Below are 9,376 nucleotides of genomic sequence, written 5' to 3' on the forward strand. Positions count from 1 at the left end.
TGGATTCATCTTCTTATATCCAGACCAGTATGTATCGTAAATCCACCTCGGTCAATGCCCTGCTGCATGCATCTTCAGCCCACACTGCTGCCACTATACGTGCCATCCCGACTGGCCAATTCTTGAGGGTGATGCGGATTTGCTCTACAGACCAGTCTTTTGAAAAACAGGCCGTGGACCTCAAACGCCGTTTCCAGGATAGCGGCTATAGTAACCGTTGCATTAAGCGGGGTTACTTACGTGCGAAAAAAACTTCTCGCACGGGACTGCTGCACTATAGTAATAAACAACAACAGCCACTGACCAATCTTCCCATCCGTTTTATAGGAACATTTAATAACCAATGGCAGACGATGAGGGACATCCTCAGTAGACACTGGCCTGTTCTACGTACAGATCCCATCCTGGCGGATATACTTCCTTCAGGCCCCCTTATGACTGCTCGACGCTCCAAAAATCTCCGCGACATCTTGGCAAGGAGCCACTATGTACCTCCATTGCCCAATCCTTTTGGCTCCCGTGGTCCGACACATGGATGTTTTCCTTGTGGAAGATGCGTAGCATGTCCAAATATCCTCCGTGCCACGACTTTTTCTTCATCTGATGGAACACGGACTTTGGACATACGGCACTATATCACGTGTACGACTACATACGTGATCTATTATGCCACTTGCCCGTGCTCTCTGGTGTACATAGGGCTCACGTCACGTGAGCTGCGTGTACGTACCAGGGAGCACGTTCGGGACATTTGTGCTGCCTCTGGGGTCGCTGACGTGGGCCTCCTGAAGACGTTACCGCGGCACTTCAGGAGCTTTCATGGATGCGACCCGTCAGGACTCAAAATTAGAGGCATTGATGTTGTTCGTGGGGGATCCCGAGGGGGTGATCTTAAGAAAAGGCTAGCTCAAGTTGAAGCTCGCTGGATTACCACTCTCGGGACCCTCACACCTAATGGTTTAAATGAGAACATCAGCTTTGCCTCTTTTCTATAGGGACATTGATTCCATGCATTTTTCTTCCTCCTTTTCTTTTTCTTTATATTTTTTTCTATATCATCTGGTTTTTTATATATGTGTTTTATATTGTTTTTAATTTTGTTTAATAATCTCTTCTACCCCTAATCAATGGGGTCCACCTGGCATGTTCCTTGGTTGTTTGCCTACTGGATTTCTCATATTTTGTTATTTATCTTCATATCTAGTATCATCCGATCTGTTCTGATTTTCCATTTGGCCCCCTGGACGCAGTCTTTTTCCATGGCAACAGCGAGTCATCTCATCAATCAAGAACCTCAGCTATGAAAATTATGAATACCCATATAATGGACTATTATTTGATTCCTTGGATGTTATTATACGTTTGTTATATAGTGCCGTCAGCTAGATGATCTGGTGGGTGTTGGGCTGCACATAATTATGTTGGGTGACCATCCTTGGCATTTTTTGTAGGAATATTAGTGGTTAGTTGTTACATCTCTCTAGCCCGCGCTAGAATGCATCATAGGGATTCCCCCCTTTTTTCTTTCTGATTAAGAAATAACCCTAACTCTAACTTGTTCTGCCGGTATGGCGTCCCTTACCCCGCTTTGACTCACTGTGAGCGCCTTCGCTTTACCCTTTGGTTGCGCGTACCAGGGGTGATGTGGTTGTGTATTATGGTGTGTCACGGCGGGAGGTGGGACTGGCCAACCGACACAGCATTTTATTCCATTTTGCTCTTCCCCTGTATATTCATAGCCCGTAGTTCACATATAAAAAATAAAAAAATAAAAAACTTTTTTGCGATGACCTTATAGGTATTTTCTATGATACCGGTATTTGGTATCTTATGACCAGACGTTTATTACGTACTAGATCTAATTACTATATATTCTATATGCCCCAGTTATAGTTATGGGGCCCGCATATCTACTGTGTACATCCCCATAAGCGATTCATTTCCAGTATCTAACAATCTGGCCTCACGCAGAGTGTGTCATCGCATGACACGCTGTCGTGGGCGGGATTTCCAGGAGTGTCTCCGTACGTGGCGTCTTCTACTCCTTCTGACCTATGGCTGGGTTGGGGCGCGTGGTCGCCATGGTTACGCGTCCGTGGCGTCACGCGCTCGTTCCTGGTCTGGTGGGGGGGAGGGACGTTTCATGCGTTCTGACTTCCTGGACTCCCGTGCACGGCACTGCCCATGTACTTTAGCGATTTTCGGCTAATTAAATAGGCACGCATATATTTTCTTTATAATAAGGTCTGCTATAGGTGCCCTTGATGTGGTAATCTGGACCGCTTGGTTCATGGACCTTTTTGCGATGACTTTATATTACTCCCTATGATGCTGGTATTTGTTATTTTATGCCCGGTTACTTATCATGTATTAGATCCAACTATTATACACTCTATATGCCCCAGCTATAGCTATGGGGCTTGCTTATTATTGTATACACCCCTATAAATGATTTATTCCAAATACCCAATAGTCTGGCCTCACGCAGAGTGTGTCATCATATGATGCGCTGTTGTGGGCGGGATCTCCGGGAGTGTCTCCGTACGTGGCGTCCTTCACTCCTGCTGGCCCATGACTGGGTTGGAGCGCGTGGTCGCCATGGTTACGCGTCCTTGGCGTCACGCGCTGGCTCCTGGTCTGGGGAGGGACGTCTCGTGCATTCTGACTTCCTGGACTCCCATGCACGGCACTGTTTATGTACTTTAGCGCCTTTTTGCCACTTAAAAAGATATGGAGATACTCTCCTTATTTAAAAAAGCCTGCTATGGGTGTTCTTAATGTTATACTTTGGATCGATCGCTGAGGATTCATTTTATTTTAAGCCACATGGAAATCCCATATGATTGACAAGCGTCCACAGTGGGCCATGAGCCTATCAGATCATGGATGAGTTGCTTTACCAGCCCTCCCATGTACTTCCTGTTTGGGAAGCTAACACCTGATGGTAATAGAAACTATCCAGTAGGCTATTTATACCCAGTAGGTTTACAATGCCAGTAGGGTCTCCTCCTTGAGAAAGCAACAACACCTCGCGAAACGCGCGTTGGTGGTGATCCCTTCCTCCTTTTTGGGTATGTGCATCATGTGATTTTATATATTTGATGTCTATGGCTGGTCTTCTTGTGGGCATGTGGTTTTTATTTGAGATTTTCTCTCTGACAGTGGACATTTTCTATGATATGCATTTGCACTTTAATTTTTGTGGTTAATTGTCTGCCTGAGTATTGTTGGCAACCATTGGCCTTTGGGTGGAAATTGCTGATATGGTTTTCTACATATCTGGGTGGGGTTGGACTCCACTATTATATATACTGCAATTGTCAGTTTAATGGAGTACTGATATGTTCAACCTACCCCAGTGTGTTTGATTTACCCTCAGCATAACCTCACATTTCCTCTTTTCCACGACTAGAGGATTGTAAAGCATTCAGCACCTCTCCTCCCACGGCTAATTGTTTCCTCCATTGTTTTAAAACCGCATGCCTCTCCCACGACTAGTTGAGAGTGTGAACAATAGATATCACTACTATATTACATCGATTTGAATGGTTTAATTGAATAACCTTATACGCTCTCCTCTCCCACGGCTATTGATAACAACTATACTGTATATTTTTATCACATTGTATGCCCCCCATGATTTAGTGGTAGTTTTTAACTTCCTTTTATTGCTGTTTTGCGTTTGTCTCTTTCTTGATAATAAATAAATTTCTATTTGCATACACACTCGTTTGTTCTCCGTTTTTGTATGCCATTACGAGTGGTGCATGTACTCCGCCAGCGCAAGTGTACTGGCGGAGTATTTACCTTATGGCTCAACCTTTGAGAAATTGTTTCATAATGTCGTTCCTCTTCCAGACTTTTCAGCTCGTCCTTCCTGAAGAAGTGAGGCCGGACAGCAGCACAGCCAGGAGGTCACAGACAACCGGGCATTTGGTGGTCACTATGCCAAAGGTACCTGCAAACCCACCGATCAGATGAGGCTCCCCGTACTCACTGTTTAGTTCCAGGCAAATAATATACATAGTAGAAAAAATAGTGGACTTCTTAGGACATAAATTGGGCATCACTGGGTGTCTGTTAGTGGTACACTGATACACTATAGGTTTAGGTATAGGTCCTTTTATTGCTGTTTTGCGTTTGTCTCTTTTTTGATAATAAATAAATTTCTATTTGCATATACACTCGATTGTTCTCCATTTTTGTATGTCATTACGAGTGGTGCATGTACTCCGCCAGCGCAAGTGTACTGGCGGAGTATTTACCTTATGGCTCAACCTTTGAGAAATTGTTTCATAATATGTGTTTCTGTGTTGTTCACAGTATTATCTCTCATGAGCATGGACTTTCGTGCCCGCGACAAGGCATGGCACGCACGCTTTAATGATGTCCTGAATGACCACCGCAACAGCACAACCAGTGATACTAACTCTCCTAATTATGAGACTACTATATCTAAATACAAAGAACTTTTAAAGAAAAGGTTAAAGATATGCTGGAATCGGGCCCTTTTGACACGTTACATTGATGGGGACATGATCCCCCGCGGACTCCGTGTCCAGATCTTCCCTTCTTTCCCGGTGGAGGATCCCTCCTTCCGGGAGAAGTGGGAGTCTCTGGCTCACGGTTGTTCTAAGGGGTTCCTGTCTCTATTAAGAGATCACAACAGCACTTCCCTGTCCTCTATGGAGATGGAGCTAGAGGGATTGGAACAAACCATAAAAAAACATTGTACTATAGAGCGAATTACCAGGATGGATGCGGAGATAGAACAGGAGATTTCCAAATTAGAAAAAGAAATTAGCGGTCAAAAACTTAAAAAAAAATAAAATATATATAATAGGGATTTGTCGGATTACACCAATGCAGCCGTCTATAGGTGGCACTCTAGGTCACGTTCAGGATTCCGGACAAGAACTGCATCTCGAGGGCTATCCAATTCTATGTCTTCATTAATTTCTGTTGGAGACTCATCTTCTGGGGCGTCAAGTAGTGCATGTGAGCTGGAACAAAGTGTGGGAGCTAGAGTTAGGACCACACGTAACAAACAAATATCCGTAAAACAAAACGATAAAGCAGGAAAAGATAGATTACAGGTAATCAATCTGTCCACACGCAATCTCTCTGACGCCCAATTAGATGTACTCTCCAGGGGTTTGACATTCTCCCCGACTAATAATTTTGACTTTTTTTCAGCTTTAAAGGACATGCATTTATTTGCTCGCAAGATAGTTCTGAGAAAACTCCACCATAAGAAAGACAATTATGGGTTGGATAGCCCGGCGGAAAAGGAAGCTTTACAGTTACAGGTACTTGAAGATCTTTTACTTGAACAGGCCAGTGTCTCCACAGATGTGTTCCCCAAATCTCTACTGCCCAGATCTACCAGGTTCCCCCCCCTGTCCCTGTGCCCTGCTGTTGAAGTTTTCACCAAACTGGTGACAGATGAGTTCAAACATATTACCACCAGGAGACAGAGGGATAACTTAACTCAGAGACAAAGATCTGCTCTGATGGAATTGAGTAATGATAATAATATTGTGATCAAACCAGCAGACAAGGGGGGGAACATTGTGATCTGAGCAGTGGAGAAATATGAAAGGGAAGCTTTCCGTCAACTTCGTGACAAAAATACGTATTTGAGATTATCGTCTAACCCGTTGCAGCGGTTCATGTTGGAGCTTGATAAGATCCTGGAGACGGCGTGCGAGAAGGGCGTTATTGATAAGAAAATGATGGAGGGGCTCTCCACTAAATATCCTAAGGTACCTACGTTCTATCTTTTACCTAAGATCCATAAGGATGCCCTTAGTCCCCCGGGGCGTCCTATCGTGTCCGGCATAGAGGGCTTATGTGACCCAATATGTAAATTTATCGACTACCATCTTAAGACTATTGTGGAAACGCTGCCCTCTTATGTTCGTGACACGACGGACGTCCTGGGGAGAATTGATGGCATCTTTGTGGATCATGATATGCTGATTGTTGCAGCAGATGTGGAGAGCCTCTACACATGTATATCACATTCTGATGGTCTGAGAGCGGTCCGCCTCTTCCTGGAGATGGCCGGTCGTGATGGTGAGTTGAACCTATTCATCCTTGAGCTGCTCCACTTTGCCCTTACACACAATTTTTTTATTTTTAAGGATGTTTTTTATTTACAGCAGCGCGGCACTGCCATGGGGGCGGCCTGTGCTCCGGCCTACGCTAACCTCTTCCTCGGTATGTGGGAGAGGTTGGTGTTTGGTGACGGGGGCATTAGTGCCAGCTCCCATGTGCAGTGCTGGCTTCGGTATATTGATGATGTGTTGTTCTTTTGGCAGGGCACAGTGGAGCAGCTTGATGATTTTATGGGCCAACTCAATAACAACGACTTAAACATCAGGCTGACGTACAAGCATAGCAGCAGGTGCATTGACTTTCTGGATATCAACATTGAGGTGGATTCATCTTCTTATATCCAGACCAGTATGTATCGTAAATCCACCTCGGTCAATGCCCTGCTGCATGCATCTTCAGCCCACACTGCTGCCACTATACGTGCCATCCCGACTGGCCAATTCTTGAGGGTGAGGCGGATTTGCTCTACAGACCAGTCTTTTGAAAAACAGGCCGTGGACCTCAAACGCCGTTTCCAGGATAGCGGCTATAGTAACCGTTGCATTAAGCGGGGTTACTTACGTGCGAAAAAAACTTCTCGCACGGGACTGCTGCACTATAGTAATAAACAACAACAGCCACTGACCAATCTTCCCATCCGTTTTATAGGAACATTTAATAACCAATGGCAGACGATGAGGGACATCCTCAGTAGACACTGGCCTGTTCTACGTAGAGATCCCATCCTGGCGGATATACTTCCTTCAGGCCCCCTTATGACTGCTCGACGCTCCAAAAATCTCCGCGACATCTTGGCAAGGAGCCACTATGTACCTCCATTGCCCAATCCTTTTGGCTCCCGTGGTCCGACACATGGATGTTTTCCTTGTGGAAGATGCGTAGCATGTCCAAATATCCTCCGTGCCACGACTTTTTCTTCATCTAATGGAACACGGACTTTGGACATACGGCACTATATCACGTGTACGACTACATACGTGATCTATTATGCCACTTGCCCGTGCTCTCTGGTGTACATAGGGCTCACGTCACGTGAGCTGCGTGTACGTACCAGGGAGCACGTTCGGGACATTTGTGCTGCCTCTGGGGTCGCTGACGTGGGCCTCCTGAAGACGTTACCGCGGCACTTCAGGACCTTTCATGGATGCGACCCGTCAGGACTCAAAATTAGAGGCATTGATGTTGTTCGTGGGGGATCCCGAGGGGGTGATCTTAAGAAAAGGCTAGCTCAAGTTGAAGCTCGCTGGATTACCACTCTCGGGACCCTCACACCTAATGGTTTAAATGAGAACATCAGCTTTGCCTCTTTTCTATAGGGACATTGATTCCATGCATTTTTCTTCCTCCTTTTCTTTTTCTTTATATTTTTTTCTATATCATCTGTTTTTTTATATATGTGTTTTATATTGTTTTTAATTTTGTTTAATAATCTCTTCTACCCCTAATCAATGGGGTCCACCTGGCATGTTCCTTGGTTGTTTGCCTACTGGATTTCTCATATTTTGTTATTTATCTTCATATCTAGTATCATCCGATTTGTTCTGATTTTCCATTTGGCCCCCTGGACGCAGTCTTTTTCCATGGCAACAGCGAGTCATCTCATCAATCAAGAACCTCAGCTATGAAAATTATGAATACCCATATAATGGACTATTATTTGATTCCTTGGATGTTATTATACGTTTGTTATATAGTGCCGTCAGCTAGATGATCTGGTGGGTGTTGGGCTGCACATAATTATGTTGGGTGACCATCCTTGGCATTTTTTGTAGGAATATTAGTGGTTAGTTGTTACATCTCTCTAGCCCGCGCTAGAATGCATCATAGGGATTCCCCCCTTTTTTCTTTCTGATTAAGAAATAACCCTAACTCTAACTTGTTCTGCCGGTATGGCGTCCCTTACCCCGCTTTGACTCACTGTGAGCGCCTTCGCTTTACCCTTTGGTTGCACGTACCAGGGGTGATGTGGTTGTGTCTTATGGTGTGTCACGGCGGGAGGTGGCACTGGCCAACCGACACAGCATTTTATTCCATTTTGCTCTTCCCCTGTATATGCATAGCCCGTAGTTCACATATAAAAAATAAAAAACTTTTTTGCGATGACCTTATAGGTATTTTCTATGATACCGGTATTTGGTATCTTATGACCAGACGTTTATTACGTACTAGATCTAATTACTATATATTCTATATGCCCCAGTTATAGTTATGGGGCCCGCATATCTACTGTGTACATCCCCATAAGCGATTCATTTCCAGTATCTAACAATCTGGCCTCACGCAGAGTGTGTCATCGCATGACGCGCTGTCGTGGGCGGGATTTCCAGGAGTGTCTCTGTACGTGGCGTCTTCTACTCCTTCTGACCTATGGCTGGGTTGGGGCGCGTGGTCGCCATGGTTACGCGTCCGTGGCGTCACGCGCTCGTTCCTGGTCTGGTGGGGGGGAGGGACGTTTCATGCGTTCTGACTTCCTGGACTCCCGTGCACGGCACTGCCCATGTACTTTAGCGATTTTCGGCTAATTAAATAGGCACGGATATATTTTCTTTATAATAAGGTCTGCTATAGGTGCCCTTGATGTGGTAATCTGGACCGCTTGGTTCATGGACCTTTTTGCGATGACTTTATATTACTCCCTATGATGCTGGTATTTGTTATTTTATGCCCGGTTACTTATCATGTATTAGATCCAACTATTATACACTCTATATGCCCCAGCTATAGCTATGGGGCTTGCTTATTATTGTATACACCCCTATAAATGATTTATTCCAAATACCCAATAGTCTGGCCTCACGCAGAGTGTGTCACCATATGATGCGCTGTTGTGGGCGGGATCTCCGGGAGTGTCTCCGTACGTGGCGTCCTTCACTCCTGCTGGCCCATGACTGGGTTGGAGCGCGTGGTCGCCATGGTTACGCGTCCTTGGCGTCACGCGCTGGCTCCTGGTCTGGGGAGGGACGTCTCGTGCGTTCTGACTTCCTGGACTCCCGTGCACGGCACTGTTTATGTACTTTAGCGCCTTTTTGCCACTTAAAAAGATATGGAGATACTCTCCTTATATAAAAAAGCCGGCTTTGGGTGTTCTTAATGTAATACTTTGGATCGATCGCTGAGGATTCATTTTATTTTAAGCCACATGGAAATCCCATATGATTGACAAGCGTCCACAGTGGGCCATGAGCCTGATCCAGATCATGGATGAGTTGCTTTACCAGCCCTCCCATGTACTTCCTGTTTGGGAAGCTAACACCTG

Source organism: Anomaloglossus baeobatrachus, chromosome 6 (assembly GCF_048569485.1).
Source record: "Anomaloglossus baeobatrachus isolate aAnoBae1 chromosome 6, aAnoBae1.hap1, whole genome shotgun sequence".
Taxonomy (NCBI): Eukaryota; Metazoa; Chordata; class Amphibia; order Anura; family Aromobatidae; genus Anomaloglossus; species Anomaloglossus baeobatrachus.